The 26,331-nt window shown below is 55.2% G+C and overlaps 1 protein-coding gene across 8 annotated transcripts in view; it reads right to left on the bottom strand.

Annotated features, from left to right (window-relative positions):
* Positions 1-11,409, bottom strand: part of RHBDF2 (rhomboid 5 homolog 2) — a 30,311-nt gene extending 18,902 nt beyond the window's left edge. For 2 of the 8 annotated variants that reach the window (XM_021928018.2, XM_031657791.1), the window contains exon 1: positions 11,310-11,409. The gene's annotated coding sequence lies outside the window, so the exon portion shown is untranslated. The other 6 variants (XM_031657796.1, XM_031657793.1, XM_031657792.1 and 3 more) reach the window with 6 other exon arrangements.
* Between the last annotated feature and the right edge of the window lie 14,922 nt (positions 11,410-26,331).

Here is a 26,331-nt window from a genome sequence, read left to right on the forward strand (position 1 = left end):
TAGCCCAGGCCCCCCAGTGATTCCATCAAGCAATGTTCCTTGACCCCCTGCATATTTGGGACATTTGGGGAGCAGAATGCTGGGTGCAGAGGAGAACTATTGAGGCAGAGCTAGGATGTGTCTCCCGCTTCTTTAAGGCTAGCAGTGCTGGCTTCACCTCCTTCCATCCCGAAGTGCTAGGGAGTCCTGACCCCACCCCTCCGGGCAGACTGCCCGGCCGAGTATGACGAGGTCCTCAGAGATCAATCCACTGGGCTAGGTTGGTGCCAAGGAGCCCTGGCAGCCACACCGGGACCCCACTCGGTTGAAGCTGTGGCCAGGTCCCCTCGTCCTGAGCCTGCTCTGGGGACAGCTCCAAGACAACAGCCTCACCTGGGACCTCTGCAGGAAAAGTTCATAGTTTGGTCTCCTTTGGGACCAGGGTACACCAAGAGGGCATGGGGAGGGCACTGCCCTGGGGAACTGGCACTGGGGGATGGGAGGCAAGTAGTGGAAGGAGCCGGGTGCAAGGGTGGGGCCTCCAGACTCCAGTTCAGTTAAGGTTGCCAAGCAGGTAGGAGCTTTCTGGAACTCAGATCTGATCACACCTCCCTGGAGGTCCCTTCAGGCCGGCCCTCCCTGCCACACCCTCACCAGACAAACCACATCCCTGTGCCATCCCCAAGCTCTCACCTCCTGTCATCTGAAGTGTTGCGCCTGGCACACAAGGCTCCACCTTCCCTGCCTGGCCAAGCCCCACTAGGAAAGTGAAATGTCACCTCCAGAGAGAATCAGTCACTTTATTGCCTGCTCTCTCCGCCATCTCGCAGATTTACCTACGTGTGGGAGTCCCCTACCCAACCCCGGGCAGCCCAGGATTCTGCAACCAGGGGGCCCTCATCAATGGCTGACTGAATGGGAAGCGGAAGCTAGTGAGAGGGTGGGGCTGGGGGTGGTCAGTCAGTCCATAGCAGCCCTGGACAGAAGTGGTCTCCCCCATCCTGCAGCTGCTCCAGGAGGCCGCCCCCTCTGGAGGGCTCCACGGAGAGCTCCTACCCTGCTGGCTGTGCCCCCTCAGCAGGGCCAGGATGGAGGACGCTACACGCTGTGCCAGGATGAGCGTCCAGTGGACCACCCCACTAGACTCCCCACCTAGCTCCCTAGCCGGCCGCAGGCACTGCTTTTGGTTCTGGGGTTCTGCCCAGCCAGCCTCCCTATCCCAAGGCCAGGCCATCCCAGCTGAGACCCCCGCCCAGGATCCGCTGCACTGCTGGCATCTGTGCCAACCTCCTGATGACAGAGGCTCCCAAAACCCACACTGAGGGAGAGGAGAGCCTGGTCAGCCCCAGGGCAATCCGTGGGGGGGGGGGGGGGGGGGGTTCCAAAGAGAGGTGGTCTGAGACCAGAGAGCAGAGACAGGCCCAAGGCGGGTGGGCACGTCTTCCTGGGCGGGAGCCTGGCATCAGGAGCACTGTCTGAACCACAGAGCACAAGAGGCCTGGGCGGCGGCCCGACAGCAGCTACACTCTCCGGCCTCAGTTCCCTTCTCTGAGGGAATAGGATAAGGTCATGGCCCAGCTTTGACACCTATGAAGCCTAAACACGGAGTGTGAAAGCATGATTGCACCAGCCGCTTTCCACCATTGAGATCAACTGCCTCCAACTCGTGCAGAAGTTGGGTAGGGGTGCAAAAGCCCAGTCCCCTCCTTGGGGCTCAACGGGGAAAGGAGTGGGGACTGTTAGACCCACTCTGGCCTTCAGCATGGCTCAAGTCCAGATGGCAGGAACCAGACAGAAAAAAAGTCCTGGCGAGCTGGAGCCGCCCCACACGGCACTTGTCTCCGAGCCCTAGAAATGCTTGCTCACTGCAGGGGAAATGGTGACACCCTGGGACCAGGCTTCCTCCTGGCCCGCAGTCACATCCGCCGCTGTCTCTCTAAGACCCCCAGGCCCACCTCCGCACCCAGCCCACAGGCGGAGCACTGCCACCTGCCCAGCCAGATCCTGACCTCACTGTGGCCAACCCCAGAGAAGGGCCTTCAGCCCCAGCCCAGCTGGGAGATGCCAAAGGGACCTGGGGAGAGGGACTGGGGCTTAGGGTGGGACAGATTCTATTTCCTCCTCCTTTAGGGTGGGGCGGGGAAATTCTGAGACAAAGTGAAGTGCAGAGTTCAGATCACCCCTAGGTCCCATGGGTTGAGGCCTCTGCACACTCCCCTGCCCAGGCTCAGGGCCTCCCCCACTGCAGATAGCTCTGGAGATAGCATAACCCAGCTAGCAGCAGCGGAGCTCAGGCACATCCAACAGAAATGCAGACTCAGACACCATTTACCACTGCTGCCCAGAGAATCCGGTTTCCCCACAAAGGGTGGGGCTGGGCACTCCCAACCAAGCCTGTCCTGCACAGCTGGGTAAGCAAGGCCACCCCCAGGGAGGTCCCCAACAGAGCCCTACCAGCCAGCCCAGGCAGGGTACAAGGGTCCCCCCACCATGCGGACTGTACAAGCCACACTCCTTCAGGAAGGCCCAGCCTACTGCCCCTCCCACCTCCCCCAGGTGCAGTTCCCTTTCTCTCTCCACCTGGTGCCACCAACCTCCCTACACTCCCCACCCCCACACAAGTGGGTTTCTAGAGGCTCCGAGTCTCGCTAATGAAGGGTGCAGTCCCCACAAGCCCTGGGCTCTATGGGCTTTAGGGGGCGGGGCAGGGAGAGCGTGGCAGGTGCAGCCCAGAGGGAAACAGGCAGAGGCTTGATGCAAGGGCTTAGCCTGCATGTGGCCAGAAATGGGGACAAAGGGGTGGGACAGGCCCTTGGATAAGGAGTAAGCAGCCTCTTCCCCTCCAGACAAGAAAGAGGGAGACCACTATTACCCACTGGATATGACCAGGAAGTTTAGAGGACCTCCTGAAGGGAGGGGCTCTAGCCACCTGAAGAGAGGAAGTGGGGAACCACCCCCTGGGCCGGAAGCTGCTTCCAGCCTGGCTCCGGAGCTGCGGGTGGGTGAAGCGAGTCACCTGGCGTCCCTGGGAGTGGGCAGTCAGGACAGAAGGAGGGCGGTGGGAGGCATGGGGCCACATCTTCCCGGTTGAATCACAGGATGCTAGGGTGAGGGCTGGGGACGAGGAAACTGCTTCTCTCCCCAGCTTCCCTGCCATAGAAACTGAAACTCATTTTCCCTGCCTGTGGCCCTGCTGGGAACCAGGGCATTTTTAGAAAGCGGCAAAGAGGAAGCTGAGCCTCACCCAGTGTGCAATCCCCAGTAAAACCCGTAGTTCTGCTGACCCCGGGGTTTCTCCAGCCCCAGAGGCCCGGAAGGACAGCTCATGGGACAGCTGTCCTCACATCTCCCCATGCATCCCCAAGCTGGGCCTCACGTAGCCAGTGACGCCGCCCTGCACACTTCCTTGCCCTGGCAAGAGGTAGAAGGGGCAAGAGTAAAGGGCAGGAAAGTGGCAAGAAGGCTGGCTGGGGGCCTGGGGGCAGGATTTGGGGAGAGTCACGAGAGACAGAACAGGAGGGCAGGGCTGGCAGGAGCTGCGGCGTGAGCTCCACCGGCAGAGTTAGCAGAGGGGAGAGGGGGCTGGGGACTCTGAGGGTGGGACACCTAGCTGTCTGTCTCCAGGAGCCAAACAGGAGCTGCTCTCCCTCCCTCTCAGCACCACCTCCCCAGAGGCCGGAGCTGGTGGTAAGTGGGCGCAGACACGATCTCAACCCACTCTGCCGGTACATGCTTCAGCCCACAGCCGCTGATGGAGAGAAACAAAACGGCCTGTGGGTTCACACACCTCCCCAGACATCCCACTAACAGCGGGCCCTGGCCCAGAGAGCCGTTTCTTTCTCCTCCTCACCCCTCCAGGGCTTGCCCCAAACTCAGTTCAGAAGATCAAGAACCCCCACGGGCAGGTTCAGGGGCTTGACCATCCCCTGACTTCTTTGGGCTTTTTCCCATCAGGCCCCAGGCTCTGGGCTCCCTTTAACCTGGTTAGAGTGGCTGGGGTGTCATAAGCCAACCACAGACACGGGAAGCGGGCGCTGCGCTCCAGGGAGCCACCAAGATCAGGGTATGAGGGTGTGAACCTGCGTGTGTGTGTTGCGGGGGGCTGGGGGGTGACATGTCATGTTCTTAGGGTGGTGCAGCCTGATGCCCCCTCTGCACCAACCATCTGGGTTTTCTCAGGACCCGTTGCCAGCAGGGATGGCAGAGATACAAACGTCCCTCCTCTGCTGGGGTTCCTGGTCCAGGAAGCAGGCTGAGCTGGGGGCGCCCGAGCCCTGCATCCCCAAAGCCCAAGGTGCAGCAGTTGCTGGCAAGATACAGAGGAGGGCATCAAAGGAGGTGGCAGTGCAGCCAGGCCTCTTGAGCTGGACACAGTGCCAGGCCCCACCCACCACAGTGCCCTTCCCTGGAAATTTCTGGATTTCAAAAGCTGCTGGTGGAGGCTGGGCACAGTGGCTCACGCCTGTAATCCCAGCACTTTGGGAGACTGAGGTGGGCGGATCACCCGAGGTCAGGAGTTCTAGACTAGCCTGGCCAACATGGTAAAACCCCATCTCTACTAAAAATACAAAAATTAGCCAAGCGTGGTGGCGGGTGCCTGTAATCTCAGCTACTCAGGAGGCTGAGGCAGGAGAATCACTTGAACCTGGGAGGCGGAGGTTGAAGTTAGCTGAGATCACGCCACTGCCCTCCAGCCTGGGCGACAGAGCAAGACTCCATCTCAAAAAACACACAAACAAAACAAAACAAAACATAACAAAGCTGCTGGTGGAGGCAGGCAAGTGGCAGCAGCTGGGCAGGGATACAGGTGCCTTCCACATCCCAGGGAAGACGCAGCCGCTCTCGAGCCTGGGGCTGGACTGCAGGCTTCGGGGCAATGAAGGGAAGGGGGCACGCGCAGCCGCCGGACCCCAGTTCTCCTGCTCCCTCAGCATCGTTGTAAAGGGGAGGAGTTAGAAGTGGCCCCTGGGGCCCAAAAGGCCCTGTCCATTTGGGGTCAGACACCAGGACACTGGAGGGTTTCCAGGGTGGAGTGTGCACCACACGGTGCCACAGCAACACAGGCACGGTGGGAACTGCCCTTTGCTGCAAACATTCATGAAAGTCCGCCTCTCTGCATCCCGGCGGCCGAGTTTTCATGGCCGTTGGAAGCAGCGGCGGTCCAGCACAAGCCCAGCGGTTGGGGCAGGATGGGATGCAGCCTGAGGTCTGCGTGAGAGGTCCAGTTCACTCCTGCTGGAGCTCCTTGACACTAAGGTGTGACCAGGCCATTTCCATTTGTGACTGCCCCATGTACACAGACAGGGCTCTGTCCTGCGCTTACAAAGTAGGAGCCTGCCCGATTTCCACCTGCCTCCAGATGGTGAAAATCTGGCCTGATAGCGGAAGACAGGGTCATAGGCCCATCTCTAACTGCTGTGTGATCTTGGGCAAGCCACTGAACATCTCTGAGCCTCAGTCTGCGTATGCATAGGATGCTAGTATCCTCCCAGGGTCTAAGATCTAGGTGACTACATCACCATGAATGCGGGCTTACCCCAGGAGCAGCTCAGTTGAGGTGCGAGGTCTCACTTACTGCACAGAGAGGTAAGTACCTTGCCCAGTGTCACCCAGCCAGAAATAGGCCTGGGCTGGCTGGGTGTGAGCATGCAGAGCCCAGGGAGCTGACGGTGGCCCTGGCCCACACCTTGACACACTCAGAGCACTTCTGGAGATCCAGTTCTGCCCCTGGCTGCATGGAGCCCCTCAGCAGGGAGGAAAATGCCAGGCAGACACTTCTGAGCTTGTAAACAGTCATTAAGGAACCAATAAACCTAATTTCCCAGATCCTTGCCCTGGGGCTCCCTGCTTCCCAGGGAAGAGGCTGGCCCTAGCCCCAGTGGCTGCCAGGGTTTCAGGACACTTGGACACCAGCCCATCAGGTTGCTCGTCCCAAGCAGGCCTGCAAAGCCAACCGCTCATGGCCCACACCTTGCTCTGGGGCAGCGTGGGGCTCTCTTGCTGAGGAATGAGGAGGAACAGAGGACCAGAGACAGGACTCAAACCTGCCTTGGCCACCTACCTGCTGGGAGACTTTGGGCAAGTGGGTGCTGCGGAGCCTGCCTCCTCTGCTGTGAGATGCGGTGACGTCCCACCATGGAGGGAGCCGGGGAAGATGACAGCAGATATGAATGGACGCTGCCTGGCACACACCCAACGCCCAGTTGGAAGCTTCTTTTATTCCTGGCTGAGCTCTGCCACCATCGCTCACTTAGTCTCTATCTGAGCCGTGAGCCCCACAGGGGACAGATCTCTATTCGACAGGTGGGGAAACTGAGGCTCAGAGAGATGAAGTCACCTACCCAAGGTCCCACAGTTAGGGAGTGGTGGGGCTACAACCCCAGCCAGGGCCCTACGCTCTTAACCTCCACACTCTGCAGCCTCCTGCCACCCTGGAACTGGTGAGGGGCAGGGGAAAAAGAACGGGTGAGGACTCTGAGTGTTTGGGGTGCTGGAGTGAGTCCCGTGTGCAAAGGCCTTTAATTCATGAAGAAGGGACAGCACCTAAGTGCCTGGGTGGCACTGCTCGGCTTGCAAAAGACTTTTACAAACATGAGCTCATTTAGTTGAGGCTGAGGGTGACAGGCAGCTGTCATCATCCTCACGGGCGGGCAAGGTCAAAAGGGGCTTAGGCCAGGGTTCAAAGTCCTGTTTCCACTCCAAACCCCACAGCACATCCTCAATCCTCCTCTTCCAGATCGCTCTCTTTTTTTTTTTTTTTTTGAGACGGAGTCTCGCCCTGCCGCCCAGGCTGGAGTGCAGTGGTGTGATCTTGGCTCACTGCAACCTCTGCCTTCTGAGTTCAAGCGATTCTCCTGCCTCAGCCTCCCGAGTAACTGGGACCACAGGTACCTGCCACCACACCCAGCTAATTTTTTGTATTTTTAGTAGAGATGGAGTTTCACCGTGTTAGCCAGGATGGTCCCCATCTCCTGACCTTGTGACCGCCCGCTTCGGCCTCCCAAAGTGCTGGGATTACAGGCATGAGCCACTGCGCTCGGCCCCAGATCTTCTTATGGCTACATGGAGCTGACAACCTGGGGAGCCTTGGCGGAGATCAGGGCAGGAAGCCATCCCCGCACCACCTGCTAGCACAGGGTTGGGGGCCACATGGTGGAGGCAGAGGAGAAAACCAAGACTTGAAGTAGCTTTACCCTGCTCCCAGCCCCAGGAACCTACGCCAGGGAAAGAACAGCTGAGGGGCACCAGCTCCATGATCTGCTCCCTACCCCACCGTCAGTGACACACACACTGGCAGGCCAGGAAAACCCCCGGGCAGGGGTCAACAGTTCATGCCCAGATGGAAACCCACCCTCGTTTCCCTTGGTCACCAAGGCACTGAGGTCCCCCTACCCCAGACACACTCCTACGGAATAACAATAACAACAACAACAGTGCCACTGCTCCATATGCATGTTCCCGTCTAGTCCTTGACAGCCCATGAGGCAGGGCCTTGGCCATCTCCCAAGGCTGTGCTATGGACTGGCAGCCATGCCCCTACCTGAAGCCACCCTAACACCATTATCACGACGGCTCCCCTCAGTGCTCCTGCCATGGCCAGGCACTGCACTGAAGGCTGCACACCTTCACCACGGGAATCCTCACCTCACGCAACCCTCCAGGTAGATTACTGTTAGTGACTCCACTGTGCAGCTGGGGAAACTGAGGCACAGACTAGTTAAGTGACCCCATCCTATTGAGCACACACATGGATGACTGTGCCCGGCAGCCCCTGGGCCTTGGCCCAGCTCCTGAAGTTTGGAATCCTCCTCCATCCTTTTCCACTGGTCACAAGGTTCCCCTCACACTCCAAACAGTGTCTCCGGCCCACCTCCCGCGCTGCCCACTAGGCTGAAACCACTTTCCTGGAGGAGCCGGGCATTGGGGCTGGAACTGCCTTCCAGTGGCTTTTGGACCACAAACAACTCCCAGCTGGGCGCCCGGATACATTTGCCGAAGGAGGGGCCGTGGACACGGTGGCGCTTTGTACTTCCCAGAAAATGTATTTTTCTTTACACCCATCCAGGTCTCCTGGGAGGCAAAACGATGTTCCAGGCAGGCTTGGTTTCCCTGTGAAGCCGCCCGTGCCCTGAGAGCTGTCCCTGACTAGCCACCACCACTGCCGAGGTCAGCCTGCACTTGGGCAGGCGCAGACGTCCCCGCCACTCCTCCCCCAGCCTGGCTCAGCTGGATAGGAAACCGGGAGCCGCTTCCGACAGCCAGTGCAGCCGGTGCAGATGCATGAGCTCACTCTGGAAACCCCCGGGGCAGACAGGGCAGTGCCGAGGTCTGCTCTAGAGTGCGTGGCACAGAGATCTGAGGAGAGTGTGGAGGGGGAGAGGCAGCCAGGAGGGCACACGTCTTCCCTGTGCTGTGCCAGCGGCAGGCGGGGGCCAGGCCCAAAGGGAAGCACCAGGCGGCTGAGCCATGCCACTCGGACACTCACAGGTAGGTGTGCGCAGCTCCTTGACTTCTGCTGTCATCTGTCACCTTGTCTGGGGCAGAGTTTACACAGCAAGGAGGACAGAAACCTTGGTGGAGAGGCCACCACAGTATCCAGAGCTGAGGTCACAGCCAAAACAGCACCACTGACCCCAGAGCAGGACTCGGGTCCCAGTCACCCAAAGCATTTGTAGTGTGATTTTTTCCTCCTCTTACAGGAACAAAAGTCCCCCTCCTGGGCTGGAGAGAGAGAGAGTGTCTGTGTGTGTGTGTGTGTGTGTGTTTCTGTGTGTTTCTGTGTGAGTCTGTGTGTATGTGTGTCTGTGTGTCTCTGTGTGTGTTTCTGTGTGTGTCTGTGTGTGTGTGTGTGTGTGTGTGTGTGTGTGTGTCTACACCAGATATAGACAGGTAGGAGTCACTGAGGGTCTGTTTGTGGGGCTCTTGGGCTGGGCCTGAGGGTGGGCAAGTGGGTTCACACCCGAGCTCCACTGCTGACTTTCTGAACAACTTTGTCTAAGTCTGGGTGCTCAGCCCTGTCCCTCAAGAGGCTCACAGCAATGGAGGCCACTTTTGTTTTTTGTGCAAATGAAAAGGTGGGAGTTTCACTTTGGCCTTTTACAGTCGAGAGACAAAAAAAATAAAAATAAAAATAAAAACAAAAACAAACAAAACCCCACCAACACCAGCAAAAAGAAGCCAGGCTCAAAAACTTCCACCAGGGTTCCCAGGCAAGAAGGCCGAGTCCAGAAGTGAACAGATGGGTGTGATGGCTACTGCAAGAAAACGGGGCGGGAGGGCAGCGAAGTGGCTCTGGCTCCTGGGCACGGACGCGGCTGCTTCATCCGATCCTCTCCCACCGTGCCAGCCACCCCTCCTTGTTGCCAGAAAACTGGAAGTACATTCCTCCAGCTCAACACAAACAACTCTGAGTCATCCCTACTGGGGGGCCGCCTGGCCTGTGCTTTGATGTCTCCCATCTCTCACCTCTGCTAACACCACAGGCAGGGTGCTCCCACCCCGCCAGCAGCTGGGCCCACTCCAGGGCTCGTCCGCTAGCCCAGGGTGCCCTCTTTATTGCAGGAGGAAAGCAGCCTGGGGAGCTTCCAGGAATTAGGAGCCCTGATACTCCTTGGATGTCGCTTTCAAAAGGTGTACATCATTGGAGGAGTTAGGTGTGAGTTCAGAAGGGAAAATTCCAGCAGATCACATGGTATCAGGCACCCATGCCAGCCTCAGCAATTCAGCTTTGGGAAAATCTATGGGAACAGAGTTCATCCTTTGCCCACCCTTCCAGCCCAGGGATATTTGAGTTCAAGGGCTGCCTCGGCCCAGCCTTCCTGGGAGGCTGCCCTGGGGTTAAGCACTCCAGGCCTGGGCTGCGAAGGGGTCCCCTGTTCCCAACCTCTACCCCACAGCACCCAGACCAGCTTCCTGCAGGGCCGGTGGAGATCGGGAACAGTGGTGGCTCATGGCACCAAAGGAGGACTCTTTTAAGGGGAATAAGTGTCCTCACACTGCCTTACCCCTTATCTCATTCAGGTTTATTTCAAGTTCCTCTTCTAACCACTCGGGAAAACTGAGGTAGTTTCCCCAGTGAGGGAGCATCATTGAGAAGGAACCTGACCGACCAGGTGCTGCGCAGGGTTTCCCAGCCTCAGCACAGCACAGCACAGCACTTTGGGCTGGATAATTCCTCGTTGTGCGGACTGTCCTGTGCCCTGAAGATGTCTGGTGGCGTCCCTGGCCTCTACCCACTACCTGCCAGTAACAACACTCACTTCCCCTCCCAAGTGTGTGACACCCAAAATCACTCCAACATTGCCAAATATCCCATGGCAAGCAAAGTCGCCCCTGGTTGAGAACCACTGCTCTAAAACACGCCTCCCTTTCCACTCCACTCCCTGCCCTACAGACAGTGATGGTCAAATAAGACAGATGCTGGTCTCATTATTTTACCAGCAAATGGCACACACTGGGGGCCTGATGCCAGCCGCCCAGGCAATAGCAGCCCCTCCCCATGTGGGGTCAGCTCCCCCCGCCTTCTGCTCCTCAGACACACCCGCTGCCACCCTCTCAGTAGCTCCAACCTTAGAGCCCCCTCCGTTAATCTTTCATGGAATGGGGCAGGACCAAAACCTAGGCTTCCTTTGCGCCCTGGCGTGGGAGTGGGGCGGGGTCTGTACCCTAGGGGACTCATCCGTCTCTAACCCAATGCCCTGGGGGAACATCCGAGGGGTCAAATAGGTAAAAGGCAAGCCCAAGCCAACCTTCCCCAGCCCCTCCATCCAGAAGTCAGGACTCCTGGGCCCAATTTCTGAGCTCCGGTCCAGCCCCGCTGTGTGAGTCCGGCTCCCTCATCCCCATCCCCGCACCTGTTTCCACCTTGGCCGACTCAACCAACAAACTTCGGCCTCAGATTGCCCGGTGCTCTCCCGGGAGAAAACGGAGGGGAGAGAAGGGTCTGAACTGCAGGCACTTCTGGGACGCAGGCGGCACTGCCCTGCGCAGTTCCCTCTCTTCCTCCGGAGGTTTAAACCTCTGCCCAATCGTCTTGCCCCTACATCTGGCGCCCCGTTACCCAAGGACCCCTTAGGCGTCCTGTTCGAGCCGAGCCCTAGGGGCCAGCAGACCGGGTTCAGCGGCCCCGCCGGCGCCTTCCGAGCCAGCCCGGGCCTCCAGCCGAGCCCACGTGGGACCCAGGCGCTCCGCAAGGCGGGCACCGGGCACAGGGCACCCTCCCTGGCCGCGCACCACCGCTCCAGGGCAGGCTCGGGCACAACCTCGAGACCCTTCCAGCGCCTGTGGCTGGGCTGCCGTGAGCCCTGCCCCGCTCGTCGCCCCGCGCTCACCTCCCTGCGGCCCCAAGTCCCCGGGACGCAGCTCCGTGCGGCGCCTGCGAGCGGCTGGGCGGTGGCTCCTCGGGGGCGGGGCGGCGGCGCCTCCGCCTCTCCACCCAGCTGGGTCCCCGCCTGGGCAGAGCCCTGTTTTCGCCCGAGCTGGTCTCTTCAGGGCGCCGTCCTTTCTCTCTTAGCGTCCTCACTCCACCCCAGACCAAACACGTCATCTAGGTCTGGATTGCTGTCTTTAAGTCGCCCCTCCCCCTCAAGAAAAAGCACCCAATCTCCCATCCCCTTCCTCCAGCGCCCTCATCCTCAGGCCAGGTGGGCCTGTTCCCTTGACCTTTTTAGTCTCTAGTCACACTGTACCCGGGAAGCTGGGCCTGAACACCTCTCCCTCCTGGACCCCGAGGCCTCTCCCCTAGCTCTGCTGTGCCCTTGGGTTGGGAACAGGCTCTCCGTGGAGGTCCTATCTGCTTTTGCCCTGTAGCTAAGGCCAACATTTTTGACTCCTGCCGCCCCCACCCCCGCAAACGCCCCGTAGAAGCATTGACAGAACCCACCCAGCTGTGGCCCTTCCAGCTGCCATGTGGGCCAGAGCCAGACTGGAGACTGGGGACGCTGGTGACACCTGGCCCCTTGACTTGGGTCTATCTGCCCAGGTGGTTCCTTCTCTCTTCCCTGGACTCCAAGGGCCTGACTCTTGGGACTAGACAAACAAAACCTTGGCCAGGGCAGCTAGGACCGAACTCCAAGGTCTGGATGCCCCGTTCTCAGCCCCATTGTTTATCATCTCGCCTGTCCTGCTCCAGGAGGCCAGGCCAGGAGAAGCAGAGTTTGAAGAGACTCAGCCTTGGAGGGGCGGGGGTGGGGGTGTCAGGGCCAAGGCAAAACCTCTGGACCCTAGAGAGCTCCTGAGCCACCCTGCCCCCCAACCCAAGGACTCTGGTGTTTACTGCTGACCCAGGTGGAGGTGGGGAGCACCTGGCTGCTGGGGATTATCCTGAGAGATGCATCTCTCCTCCCCAGCTTTGGGGCCACAAGGAGGGCACAGGCTGGAAGGAGGGGGGGTGGGCCAAAGCTGCGGGTTGCTCCTAATAACAAATGTAAGGGACCATTTATTGTGCGACCAGCATATTCCAGGCTTATGTGCAGACAGGAACAAAACCAGGGTCTGCCCACAAAGTGCCAGCATTCTACAGGGAGACGTTGGAACTCAATACTGTAACAGGAGGGGTGACAGCAGCTAGCCATTCCAAAGTGCTTTAGTCTATATAATCTGCGGTACTGGTCTATGAAGTGGGCACCATTATGATCATCCCCATTTTAGGGATGAGAAAACTGAGGCAGAGGCTGATGTGAGGGGAGCAGCTGGGGTTTAAACTCAGTCACGATCTGACTTTAGACTAACAAACACGCTACAAACGCCTGAGCTGGGTCCTCTCTCCTGGAGCTCTACTGGAAGCTCTGTAGGAGTCCCCAGGAGGGGAGGGATTCATGGTGGTGTTTAAGCTAGTGTCAGGGATTTGTCCCATGCAAATATGGCATGCTGCCCGGCCACATAGGTGCAGGGATGCTGATCACAGCCTTGGCTGCAGCAACACGCACCTGTGAGGCCAGAGAGGGAAGAGTGTTAAATAGGCCAGGGGTATATTTGTGATAATGTGACACAGCTGTTAAAAGCAATGAGGCAGCTATCCATGTACTGATAAAGGAATTATCTCCAACTTATAGTAAGTTTAAAAAAGCAAGCTGCATGTTTAGTGTAATCCCATTTACCTAAATTTAAATAGAACAGACATATATATGTTGGTAGATCCACAAAAACTTTCTGGAAGGATATTTGTGGGGTAACCCTGCAGGGGTTAGGGGGAGAGAGGCACTTGCTTTTCATTTTGTATCATGTGCATATATTACTTATATAACTTAAAGAGAAACACTGTCTAAACTCTTTGTTTTTTTTGTTTTGAGACGGGGTTTTGGTGTCACCCAGGCTGAAGTATAGTATACTCACGGCTTACTGCAGCCTCGACCTCTGGGGCTCAAGTGATCCTCCCACTTCAGCCTTCTGAGTAGCTGGGACTATAGGTGCATGCCATCCTTCCTGGCTAATTTTTTTTTTTTTTTTTTGTAGAGATGGGGGGCGGGTGATGGTGGCGGAGTTTCACTACGTTGCTCAGGCTGGCCTCAAACTCCTGTATTCAAGTGATCCTGCTTTGGCCTCCCAAAGTGTTGGGGGAATACACTTTGCATATTTTACTTTTATAACTTAAAGAAAAACACTGTCGGCCGGGCTCAGTGGCTCATGCCTGTAATCCCAGAACTTTAAGAGACCAAGGCAAGGCAGATCACCTGAGGTCAGGAGTTCGAGACCAGCCTGACCAACACGGAGAAACCCCATCTCTACTAAAAATACAAAATTAGCCAGGCGTGGTGCACATGCCTGTAATCCCAGTTACTTGGGAGGCTGAGGCAGGAGAATCGCTTGAACCCGGGAGGCAGAGGTTGCAGTGAGCTGAGATCGCGCCACTGCACTCCAGCCTGGGCAACAAGAGGGAAACTCTGTCTCCAAAAAAAAAAAAAAAAAAAAAGCAAAGAAAAAGAAAAGAAGTGAAAAACACTGTTGGCCGGCCGCGGTGGCTCACGCCTGTAATCCCAGCACTTTGGGAGGCTGAGACGGGCGGATCACGAGGTCAGGAGATCGAGACCATCCTGGCTAACACGGTGAAACCCCGTCTCTACTAAAAATACAAAAAAAAATTAGCCGGGCATGGTGGCAGGAGCCTGTAGTTCCAGCTACTCGGGAGGCTGAGGCAGGAGAATGGCGTGAACCCAGGAGGTGGAGCTTGCAGTGAGCCGAGATCGTGCCACTGCACTCCAGCCTGGGTGACAGAGCAAAACTCCGTCTCAAAAAAAAAAAAAAAAAAGTAAAACACTGTCCAAGCTTTTTTATTTTTATAGACCTACAGGTGTAGGGAAGATCTTCACAGATCGGGATGAGGAAAGGGATTTCTGGTGGGAAGAACAAGAACAAAGACACAGCCAGGAAACTGGCTGTGGTGGGGAAGCTTCTGGCGCTACGGCTTGGCTACATCGCAGGCTGTGTGAGGAGGAGGACAGGAGAAGCCTGGGAGGCAGGCGGGCCTCAGGGTGGAGGCTGCTGTGTGTCCAGATAAGAGTTTTCCTTTATTCTATAAGCAACGGGGAGCCATGAGGCATTTTCAACTAGGAAATTGCACCCTCATATTTTCTGCTTGTGTAGCCTCCTTTGAAACATGCTTTCACAGACACTATTTCATTTATTATTATTATTTATTTATTTATTTTTAAAACGGAGTCTTGATCTGTCATCAGGCTGGAGTGCAGTGGCACGATCTCCACTCACTGCAACCTCCGTTAACGGGTTCCAGCGTTCTTGTTGCCTCGACCGGTGGCTGGGTTATGGGCATCGTACGCAGCTGGTGCGCGAGTGGGTTTTAATATGGCATTCTAAACTAAATCATCGCCTCCTCAAACTCACCAACCACCTCCGCCCTCTGGGATTTCATACTCTACCTCAACCTCCAGTAGATTAGGATTAAACATCACACTCCCTATACCTGGCTAATTTGTATTTTTAGTAGAGATGGGGGGTTTCTCCCATGTGTTGGTCGGAGGCTGGTCTCGAACCCCCAGCCTCAGGTGATCCACCTCAGCCTCCCAAAGTCTAGGATTACAGAGTGTAGGCTCCCACTGTGCCAGCCTATTATTATGTGTGTGTGGCCCTGGGCGGGGTCTGCGGCTCACGCCCAACCCAGGCTGGAGTGCAGTGGCGGATCTCAGCTCACTGCGGCTCCGCCTCCGGAGTTCACGCCATTCTCCGGCCTCAGCCTCCCGAGTAGCTGGGACTACAGGAAGCCCGCCCACTGTGGCTATTTTTTGTATTTTCTTAGTAGAGGCGGGGTTTCACCGTGTTAGCCAGGATGGTCTCGATCTCCTGACCCTGGTGATCCGCTTCCGTACCGGTGCTCCCAAAGAATGCTGAAGTTGGGCTTGAGCCACAGCTGACCTATTATTATTTTTGAGGAAGTTATTTGCTCTGTTACCCAGGCTGGAGTGCAGTGGTACAATGGGAATCACTGTAGCCTGGACCTCCTGGGCTCAAGTGATCCTCCCACCTCAACCTCCTGAGTAGTTGGGACTACAGGCCACCACACCCGGCTAATTTTGCTTTATTATTTGTAGAGATGGAGGTCTCACTGTGTTGCCCAGGCTAGTCTTGAACTCCTGGACTCAAGCAATCTTCTTGCCTCGGCCTCGGCCTCCCACGGTGCCGGGTTTATAGGCATGAGCCACTACGCCCAGCCTATTTTATTTTTTAAATCTTGACAACAATTCTGCAGATGGGCAGGTCAGGCTTTACAGATGAGGACACTGAGCCTGCTTTGGAATTAAGAGCAGCGACTCGGAGTTTGACATTGAGAAGCTTTGGTCCTCAGTGAGTACTGCCTAAGAGGAAGGTAGGAGAATGTGCCCCAGAGAGGGAACCACCCTGGGAACTGCACACCCTGAGACTCCCTCAAGACTCACCTTGTGATCCTCGGAAGAAAACGGCAGAGGGTTTGGAAGCCATGAGTTGGCGAACTCAGAAAAGCTCCGACAACACACCTATGAAAGACGCCCTAGTATTTGTCCATGGGAATAAAATATTAGGGGTCTATGGTTAGTTTTTTTCATTTTTAGAATGTGAGTGGGCTGGGTGCGGTGGCTCACACCTGTAATCCCAGCACTTTGGGAGGCCAAGCCAGTGGATCACTTGACGTCAGGAATTCGAGGCTCGCCTGGCCAACATGGTGGAACCCCTATCTCTACTAAAAATACAAAATTAGCCGGGCATGATTGCGTGTGCCTGTAATCCCAGCTACTTGGGAGGTTGACGCAGGAGAATCGCTTGAACCTGGGAGGTGAGGCTGCAGTGAGCCGAGATCACGCCTCTGCACTCCAGCCTGGGTGACAGAGCGAGACACCATCTCAAAAAAAAAAAAAAAAAAAAGTGAATATTTTGAATGAAAGGATGCTGGATGCTGACTTCCTTGTCAAGGTTCAGAGAAGTGTAGGACTGTGCCCAAGACGGCACAGGTGGTGAGAGAGAGCAGGGCTGAGTGCTGGGCCCCACACCCAGACTCTTTCCAGCCATCCCGGCGAACCATTCCTATCTTTCCGAAGGCCCATTCTGGCTGTGCTTAGAACAGATGGGTTTGGGCAAAAGTGGGGAGACCAGGTGAGAGGGGCCAGGGGAGTGGCTGGGGGAGCAGAGTAGGGGGAGGGATGAGAAGAGCATCTCCTCCCTTCGGAATTTAGCTGACACAAGCCCCCAGGCTTCCTCTCCATATGCATATATGAATTTACCTCCCCTTACTCCTGGGCCTCCAGCAGGGAGAGTCGGCGGCGGGAGTGGTACCAGGTGGGAGCCCCAGAGAAAAGGAACCACAGGATCTTGCCGGCAGGGCCACAGCGATTGATGGTGCGGCGTTGCCATCTGGTGGCGAGAAGAGGTACTGCACCGAGGAACCCACCTGGTCTGGGGAACCTGGGGAAGCTGCAGTCTTAGTGCTCCCCGCACCTCTTTTCTCACCAGATATCCTGGCAGTCCAGCCCAAAGGTTAAGGGCACAGGGGCACAGGCTCACTCTTAACAGGACTCATCAGTGGTTAGCAAGATGCCAAAGCCTCTGTAACGCTTCTCCTTGCCACCCTGCTTGCCTTTACGACATCATGCCCGGGAGGGCACCAGTGAGTGACCTTCTCTCTCCAGGGGTCCATGGGCCACCAGACCCTTAGGCACGCTGGGAGCTGCCTGCCACCAGGGGAGAAGCCAGGATGCCTGTCATTCCCAGGTGCTGGGGAGGAGGTGTATGTGGTCGGACTCCTTAGGCCCAGAGATACTTTTCAGCTGTTTCCTCCTGGTGCTATTCCTTCCCTCATGGTGCCCTTGAAATCCATCTCCACCTGCCTGCCAGCAGATTGCTCCTCACCAGTATTCTCACCCCACCATCAGCCCTCCACTGGGTCATCCTAGTCTCAGCCAGGGCTCGGTCATTCCCACCAGCCCTTGGGAATGGACTTTGAGAGCTATTTCAGAGCCCCTGTCACCTGCTCAGCCCAGCTATGCTCATCTTTCAGGCACCCATCACTGCTGTATCTCCCTCCCCAACCTTGGAGGCCTCGGTCACCCTGGGAGGAGAGCGAGGCCCAGGAGAATGGTGCTGGCCTCGGGGGCACACAAATGCTCAGGTACACCCAACTCATCAATAATTAGCTCGTGAGGTTAAGCAAGTTACTTAACTTTGGAATACTGAGGCTGTCCTAGAAACATGCCACCCAGAAGCCATAAACCAGAAGATCGACAGATTAACATAAATGCCACCAACTTCCGTGCCACAAAAAGCACCGCAGACAACGTTAAAATCCAAACAGCTGGGCGAGGTGGCCCATGCCTATAATCCCAGTACTTTGGGAGGCTGAGGCGGGAGGATCACTTGAGGCCAGGAGTTCCAGATCAGCCTGGGCAATGTGGGCAGACGCCATCTCTACAAAAAAAAAAAAAAAAAGGCCGTCTAATTTTCATATTTTTGTAGAGATGGGGTCTTACTATGTTACCCAGGTTGGTCTTGAACTTTTAGGCTCAAGTGATCTACCCTTCTTGGCCTCCCAAAGTGCTGGGATTACAGGTGTGAGCCGCGGCGCTGACAGTTTTAACTTATTCATCATAGGACCCTCTGTCCCCCTGCCACAGCAACCAGCTGCAGTCCTACTGGCCCGTCCGCCCGACTCCTTCTGTTTCTTCAGTTGCCCTGGTTGCTTCAGGTGTAAGCCCGGGGTGGCCTCTGTGCCTTCCCCAGTCCATCCTGCATAGGCCGCCAGCTCTGTGGCCACTACTGCTCCTGTTCCAGGATCTCCACTGGCTCCAGGTCACCTCCCAAAGACAGTCCGAGCGCCTCAGCCATCGAGGGCCCCAAGACCTGGCGCCAACACACACCTCCCTGGTCTTACTCTGGCTTGTTCATCACATACAGACGACTTTCTAGCTCCCCGGCTCCTGCTCATTTGCCCCCAGGGTCTCCCACCACTGACATGGTCTCCTGCCTCATCGACTTCAGCTTCATGCCTCTCTCAGAACCTTCCTTGAAGCCCTCCCTTCTGGACAAGCCCTCTGTGGTGTCCACACTTTATAGACAAGAATCCCTCCTCTCATGGAGAGGTTTGAGGAGAAACAGGACCTCATTTAGTTCTTTTTGAGACGAGTCTGCTCTGTCTCCCAGGCTGGCGCAGTGGTGCAATCTTGGCTTACTGCAAGCGTCTGCCTTCCTAGGTTCACACCACATTCTCCTGCCTCGGCCTCCCAAGTGCTGGGACTACAGGTGCCCGCCCACGCTTACACTTTTTGTTTTGAGACGGGAGTTCGTCAACAGGCTGGAGGCAGGACTGCTCACACTGTGCCCGCCTCCCCGCCTCAGCTCAGCAGCTGGGGACTACAGGCTTCACTCACTGGGCGCCTCAGTTACTTTTTTTTATTTTTAGTAGAGACGGTTTCACCATGAGCCCATCTCCTGACCTTGTGATCCGCCTTCATGCCTGCTCTCCCAAAGTGCTAGGATTACAGGCGTGAGCCACCGCGCCCGGCAATTTTTTGTATTTTTAATAGAGACAGGGTTTCACCGTGTTAGCCAGGATGGTCTCGATCTCCTGATCTCGTGATCCACTTGCCTCGGCCTCCCAAAGTGCTGGGATTACAGGCGTGAGCCACCGCGCCCGGCCGTAGTCTCTAAAAAAAATAATAGTGATGGGGTCTCGCTCTGTTGCCCAGGCTGGCCTCAAATTCCTGGGCTTAAACAATCCTCCTGCCTCCACCTCTCAAGTAGCTGGGAATACAGACAGGAGCCACCATGCCCTGCCTAACATGATTTACTGATGGATGGGGTGCGAGGGGTGGAAGAGAGGACAGTTGAGGAGGACTCCACGGCTTCTGGCTTGTTTAAATTGGCAAACGGAGTCACCACTTTCGAGGGGAAATAGCCAGAGGAGAGGAGGCTTTGGCAGAGGTTCCGCTTTGTCCACACGAAGCGTGAGGGGTCCAGGAAGCAACTGGAGGCTTCAGCCTGAATCAGGACAGAGATGTCAGGGCTGGGATTTAAATTTGGATGAGCTCACTAAGAAAAGAGTGTGGGAAGAGAAGAGGGGCGAGGACAGAGCCCTGGAGCCATCAGCTTTGAGGCCAGAATAAAGGGACCAGGGAGAGGGAGGATGCAGGGAGGGAGGATTAGGAAGGGGGAGGTGGCATTGAGCTGAGATCGAGCTACTGCATTCCAGCCTGGGCTACTAAGCAAGACCCTGTCTCAAAAAATAAAATAAAATAAAAATAAAAATTACAAAATAAGGCCTGGTGTGGTGGTTCACGCCTATAATCCCAACACTTTGGGAGTCTGAGGCAAGTGGATCACCTGAGGTCAGGAGTTCAAGACCAGCCTGGATAGTGAAATCCTATCTCTACTAAAAATACAAAAAAATTAGCCGAGTGTGGTGGTGGGTGCCTATAATCCCAGCTACTCGGGACGCTGAGGCAGAAGAATCGCTTGAACCCAGGAGGCGGAGGTTGCAGTGAGCCGAGATCACACCATTGCATTTCAGCCTGGGCAACAAGAGTGAAACTCTGTCTCAAAAAAAAAAAAAAAAAAAAATTACAAAAAAATCTAATAGAAATTTGGTAGAAAGGGTAAGAACAGACCATTCACAGAAGAATAAGTAAAAATGATCAATGAATATAGAAGATATCCAACCTCACTAGTAATTAGGGAGATGTAAATTAAATCTGTGATGATCCCTAGCAACCAGATCTCCATGTCTGAATGGCAGGTGCCACTCAAGGAACCCTGGGGAAGTGGCTCCCTGGGGAAGTGGCTGGCTCCAAGGTCAGGGCCAGGGCCAGGGCCAGGCAAGTGCATGGGGAGCCTGGCATATACTGTTTGCAGTAGAAAGAAGGAAGCTTTAAAAGATTAATGGGGCCATGTCAAAAAGACACAGGAACCAGCTGGAAGGGACTCCCACTGACCAAGTTGTAACAATTTGAACATCAAAAAGAAAAATGACTGGCCGGGCGTGGTGGCTCACGCCTGTAATCCCAGCACTTTGGGATTCCGAGGCAGGCGAATCACAAGGTCAGGAGATTAAGACCATCCTGGCTAACACGATGAAATCCCGTCTCTACTAAAAATGCAAAAAAATTAGCTGGGCGAGGTGGTGGGCACCTGGAGTCCCAGCTACTCAGGATGCTGAGGCAGGAGAATGGCATGAACCTGGGAGGCAGAGCTTGCAGAGAGCCAAGATTGCCCCACTGCACTCCAGCCTGGGCGACAGAGCAGCGAGACTCTATCTCAAAAAAATAATAACAATAAATAGTAAAATAAAATAAAAATAAAATTCATTTGTTCCTGAGACACTCAAACTGGAGAAATCCAGAGAAACTCTTGGGACCCCACCGAAGCATTTATTCAACCAAAGTCTTGGCCAGACACAGTGGCAGGTAATCCCAGCACTTAGGGAAGCTGAGGTGGGAGGATCACTTGTGCTCAGGAGTTTGAGACCAGCCTGGGCAGCATAGCAAGACTCAGTTTCTGAATGAAAGAAAGAAAGAGAGCAATAAATAAATAAATAAGCCGAAGATGGTGATGTGCATCCGTTGTCCTAGCTACTCAGGAGGCTGAGGTGGGAGGATCACTTGAGCCCAGGAGCTTGAGACCAGCCTGGGCAGCATAGCAAGACTCAGTTTCTGAAAGAAAGAAAGAAAGACAGAAAGAGAGAAAGAGAGAAAGAGAGAGGGGGGGGAGGGAGGGAGGGAGGGAATGAGGGAAGGAAGGAAGGGAGGAGAAAGAAAGAGAAAGAGACAAAGAAAGAAAGAAAGAGAAATTAGTCGAAGATGGTAACGTGCATCCATTGTCCTAGCTACTCAGGAGGCTGAGGCAGGAGGATCACTTGAGCCCAGGAGTTTGAGGCTGCAACGAGCATGATTGTGCCACTGCATTCTAGCCCAAGCCAGACAGCAAGATCCTACCTCTTAAAAAAAAAAAAAAAATTATCAGGCCCAAAGAGGGAAAAAAATTTAGCATCTATCCGGCCTTTCCAGTAGAAACTCTTTCGAAGCAGCGGAATAGTCCGGGTTGAGGAAGGAATGCTTGCTTTACAGAAGAATGCCAGAGGTATTAGGTATTTCTGGCTGCAAAACAATGCATCCCAAAACTTAGCTGCTTGAAACAGCACACACGTTTTTTTTTTTTTTTTTTGAGACAGAGTCTCGCTCTGTCACCCAGGCTGGAGTGCAGTGGCCGGATCTCTGCTCACTGCAAGCTCCGCCTCCCGGGTTTACGCCATTCTCCTGGCTCAGCCTCCCGAGTAGCTGGGACTACAGGCGCTCGCCACCTCGCCCGGCTAGTTTTTTGTACTTTTTAGTAGAGATGGGGTTTCACCGTGTTAGCCAGGATGGTCTCGATCTCCTGACCTTGTGATCCGCCCGTCTCGGCCTCCCAAAGTGCTAGGATTACAGGCTTGAGCCACCGCGCCCGGCCAGCACACACGTTTATTATCACACAGTTCCTGTGGGTCCAGGAAACTGGGCGTGGCTTAGCTGGGTCCTTGGGCTCAGGGTCTCTCATAGGCTGTCTGTCAACGAGGTGTCGGCTGAGTCTACAGTCATCTGGAGACTTGACTGGGGGACACTCGCGCCGTGACAGGATTCAATGTCTCTCTGGCCTGTTGGATTGAGGTTTTCTTTCCCTACGGGCAGCTGTCCAGAGACAGGGACGCTATATGGGAGTGTCAGCTGGGCAGTAGCACAGGACTCCGGGCTCAGAAGCCTCTGTGCTTGGTTTAATGCTCTGCTATCGCCATATTGGAATTCGTAATCATTTTTTCTTTGAACTTGTGTCTTATAGTGAAGTCCAGCTGGACAGTGGAGCATGCACCCTACCCACAGCCGACATCCACTGGACTTTCGTACAGCGTTCTCCATGCCCATGGCACAGTGGTCTGGCGGACCTAGGTTGGGTGGGAGTCTAGCAAGATTCAACGTGCATACAAGGTAAGGGAGTTAAGGAAGCCACTGGCTTCCCTGGAGTGTTGGAAGAATCAAGAAGTGAAATAAAGGCAGGGCGCGGTGGCTCACGCCTGTAATCCCAGCACTTTGGGAGGCCAAGGTGGGCAGATCGCCTGAGGTCAGGAGTTTGAGACCAGCCTGGCCAACATGGCAACACCCTGTCTCCACTGAAAATACAAAAACTAGCTGGGTGTGGTGGTGTATGCCTGTAGTCCCAGCTACTCTGGAGGCTGAGGCAGGAGAATCGCTTGAACCCAGGAGGTGGAGGTTGCAGTGAGCTGAGATTGTGCCACTGCACTCCAGCCTGGGCAATAGAGTGAGACTCCGTCTCAAAAACAAAAACAAAAGTGAAATAAAAACAGGTGAGTTAGTTTTGTGCAGCGTTTCCACTGCTGTGGTAAGAACAACAGATGCATGTACGAGCTATGAAATACCAATTGTGTAATTCTGCTGATTCTGCATTAAGAATTCAATGTTCTTCTATTTGTGTGTAAAAACTGGCATTGCGCAATATAAAGATGAACAGTAAAATTCATGCTAATAATTTAAATTTGTATTTTAAAATAAATGACATTGTCATCCCAGCTACTTGGAAAGCTGAGGCAGGAGGATTACTTGAACCCAGGAGTTGGAGACCAGCCTGGGCAACAGCCTGGGTGGGGGGTGCTGGCCTCCTGGGCTTTCTGCTCCCTGGGATCCCTCATCCTAACTGCCCGGGAGTCGTGCGTGGGGGCACTGGGTTCAGCAGAAGGAACAGCAGGTAACCCAAAGCCAGCAGGTAACCAAGCTTTCACAGAGATGGTGAGAGGCTGGCTCCCGGTTGCACAGCAAGTCCAGGGAGATTGGAGCCCGTCTGGGTCTCTCGGGACCAGTCTAAAACCAAGCAGCCTTAGACACTGCTTTGCTGGCTCCACCGTCACCAAGGAGAAATAGAAGAGGCTCTTCCAAGGAGCTCTTCTCTCCCAAGGCCCTCAGAGGGTAGGGGAGGCAGAGGCTGGGTCCCATCTCATCTCCCAAGCTGCCACCGACGTCTGGGCCCTCCCTTTCTCCCTTGGCCCAGATGTCACTCCGGGGTAAGAAGCTGGGAACAGAAGTCTCTTGTCACTGGTCCCCCTCGATCACACCCCTGTGCTCTTCCAGCCTCAGATCCCAGCTGCTCTCACCACCCTCATCATCCTTCACCGTCAGCTGCTGCTGGTGTGGGGCCTTTGGAAGGTTTGAGCAGGGGCTGAGGAGGTCGATTTTCCTGAAGAAAGCTTTGCTGGCGGGGGTGACCTTGGAGACCACCAGAGAGGCCACGGGGAGCCCGGGCCAGAGCAATGGCTTCCTGCCCTGCTGTCTCCTCTCTGCTTCTCTGTAATGGTGGGGACTGTGGGAGAGGCTGGGACTTTGGGGTCAGCCTGTGGCTCCTGCCTTGCTCCATGGCCATGGGCGGCTTGTTGATGAGCCCAGCTGTTTGGCTGTAAGATGGGGTCATGAGGTGCATCTCAGAGGATGATGGAGGAGAACAGATGAGGCCCATCCAGAACAGCCCCCCCTACCTCGGGGACTCTGTCCTTGCTCGTCTGAACTCAATCCACTGTTCACATGTTTGCTTACTATGTTCTTCGTCCTTGGGGATGGATGCTTCCTCGGGCAGGCCCTACCTGTCTGCTCTGGCACCCAGATCAGAAGGGCCCAGCTCCCAAAGGGCTCAAGAGGAGGAGGAGGAAGGGACTCTGGGTGGCAGATCCCTGCCTCTTCCCTGGCTCCTTCCTCCCAGTCCACAAGGGTAGTGGGCTAAATGGTGGCCCCCAGAGATATAAGTCCCAGGAACCTGTGCATGTGACCTTTTTGGAAAAAGGTCATTGCAGATGTGACTAAGCTGAGGGTCTCAAGATGAGATCATTCCAGATTGAGGGTGAGCCCTAAATCCAGTGACATGTGTCCTTAGAAGAGAAACACAAAGAGAGAGACTTGAGACGAGAGCAATACACAGAGAAGGCCACATGACTGCGGAGACAGAGGCTGGAGTGACGCTGGCCCGGGCCAAGAGCTCCTGGGGCCACCAAAGGCTGGCAGAGGTGAGGAAGGATCCTTCCCAGAGGCTTCGGAGGGAGCGTGGCCCTGGCCCCCACCTTGACTTCAGACCTGTGGCCTCCAGCACCCTGAGATAATCAATTTCTGCTGGTTTTTTTTTTTTTTTTTGAAATGGAGTCTGCTCGCCGCCCAGGCTGGAGTGCAGTGGCATAATCTTGGCTCACTGCAACCTCTGCCTCTTGGGTTCAAGCAATTCTCCTGCCTCAACCTCCTAAATAGCTGAGATTATAGGCACCCATCACCATGCACAGCTAATTTTTGTATTTTTATTAGAGACAGGGTTTTGCCATGTTGGCCAGGCTGGTCTCAAACACCTGACCTCAGGTGATCCACCTGCCTCAGCCTCCCAAAGGCTGGGATTATAGTTGTAACAGGCTTTTCTGGCCTGCGCTCCCGGCTCTCCTGGAGGCAGAACCCCCAGGTCCCTGCCCCATCATGGGGCCCACAGCCGGTCTCTTCCTTCACTTCTTTCAGGACCTGCTAGCCAGGAAGGGGAAGGGGGCTCCTCAGGACCCCAGCCTGATCCCCGGGTGGGAGGTCTCATTGAGCAGTCCCCATGAGCCACCCCACTTGCTTCTTGCTCTTTGCCTCCGCCTGACTTACGTTCAGTTTCTTCCCCTGCTCTTCTAATTCATTCAGCCATATTTCCCAAGTGTGGGCTGTGGGCAGGAGGGCCAGACAGTGAGGATAGAGGGACAGGGAAAAGGGATCCTCACTGTATTTACAATTTTGGCATTTTTTTCGTCATGGATTTTGGTGGGGGGAGCGTATTTTTGTTGTTGTTGTTTGTTTTGTTTTTTGAGAGAGAGTCTTGCTATGTTGCCCAGGCTGGTCTCAAATTCCTAGGCTCAAGTGATCCTCCCACCTCAGCCTCCCAAGTAGCTGGGGCTATGCGTGTGAGCCACTGTACCCGGCTAATTTTGATTTTAAGAGTTACTGTCGCCAGACGTGGTGGTTCACACCTGTAATCCCAGTACTTTGGGAGGCAAAGGCAGGTGGATCACTTGAGGTCAGGAGTTCGAGACCAGCCTGGCCAACACGGTGAAACCCTGTCTCTACTAAAAATACAAAAATTAGCTGGGCGTGGTGGCAGGTGCCTGTAATCCTCGGGCAGCTGAGGCAAGAGAATTGCTTGAGCCTGGGAGGTAGAGGTTGCAGTGGGCCGAGATACACCACTGCACTCCAGCCTGGGTGACAGAGCAAGACTCTGTCTCAAAAAAAAAAAAAAAAAGAGAGAGAGATACTGCATTAGGCCGGGCACAGTGGCTCACACCTGTAATCCCAGCACTTTGGGAGGCTGAAGTGGGTGGATCACCGGAGGTTAGGAGTTCAAGACTAGCCTGACCAACATGGTGAAACCCCATTTCTACTATAAATACAAAAATTAGCCGGGTATGGTAGCTCGCCCTGTAGTCCCAGCTACTCAGAAGGCTGAGGCAGGAGAATCACTTGAACCTGGGAGGCAGAGGTTGCAGTGAGCTGAGATCATGCCACTGCACTCCAGCCTGGGCTACAGAGTGAGACTCTGTCTCACAAAAAAAAAAAAAAAAAGAAGGCGAGAAGGGGAACCAGGAGGAGAAATCAGCCTGGAAAGATGGCCCAGGCCAACTCAGGCGGGCTAGTGAGCCAGGCCGGGACTCTGTTTTCTGTTTGGCTGTGACTTCAGTAAGCTAGGGCAGGGTTTTGATGGGACAGGGAGGAGTCCACGCGATCTGATTCATATGATGAAAGCATTTCCTGGGCCCTGCGTGGAGACCACAACGTGGGAGGGCAGAGCGGAGGCCGACAACTGGGAGGAGGCTTTGCAGTCGCCGGGAGAGATGATAGCTTT

This window comes from Papio anubis, chromosome 17 (assembly GCF_008728515.1).
Source record: "Papio anubis isolate 15944 chromosome 17, Panubis1.0, whole genome shotgun sequence".
NCBI classification, from domain to species: domain Eukaryota; kingdom Metazoa; phylum Chordata; class Mammalia; order Primates; family Cercopithecidae; genus Papio; species Papio anubis.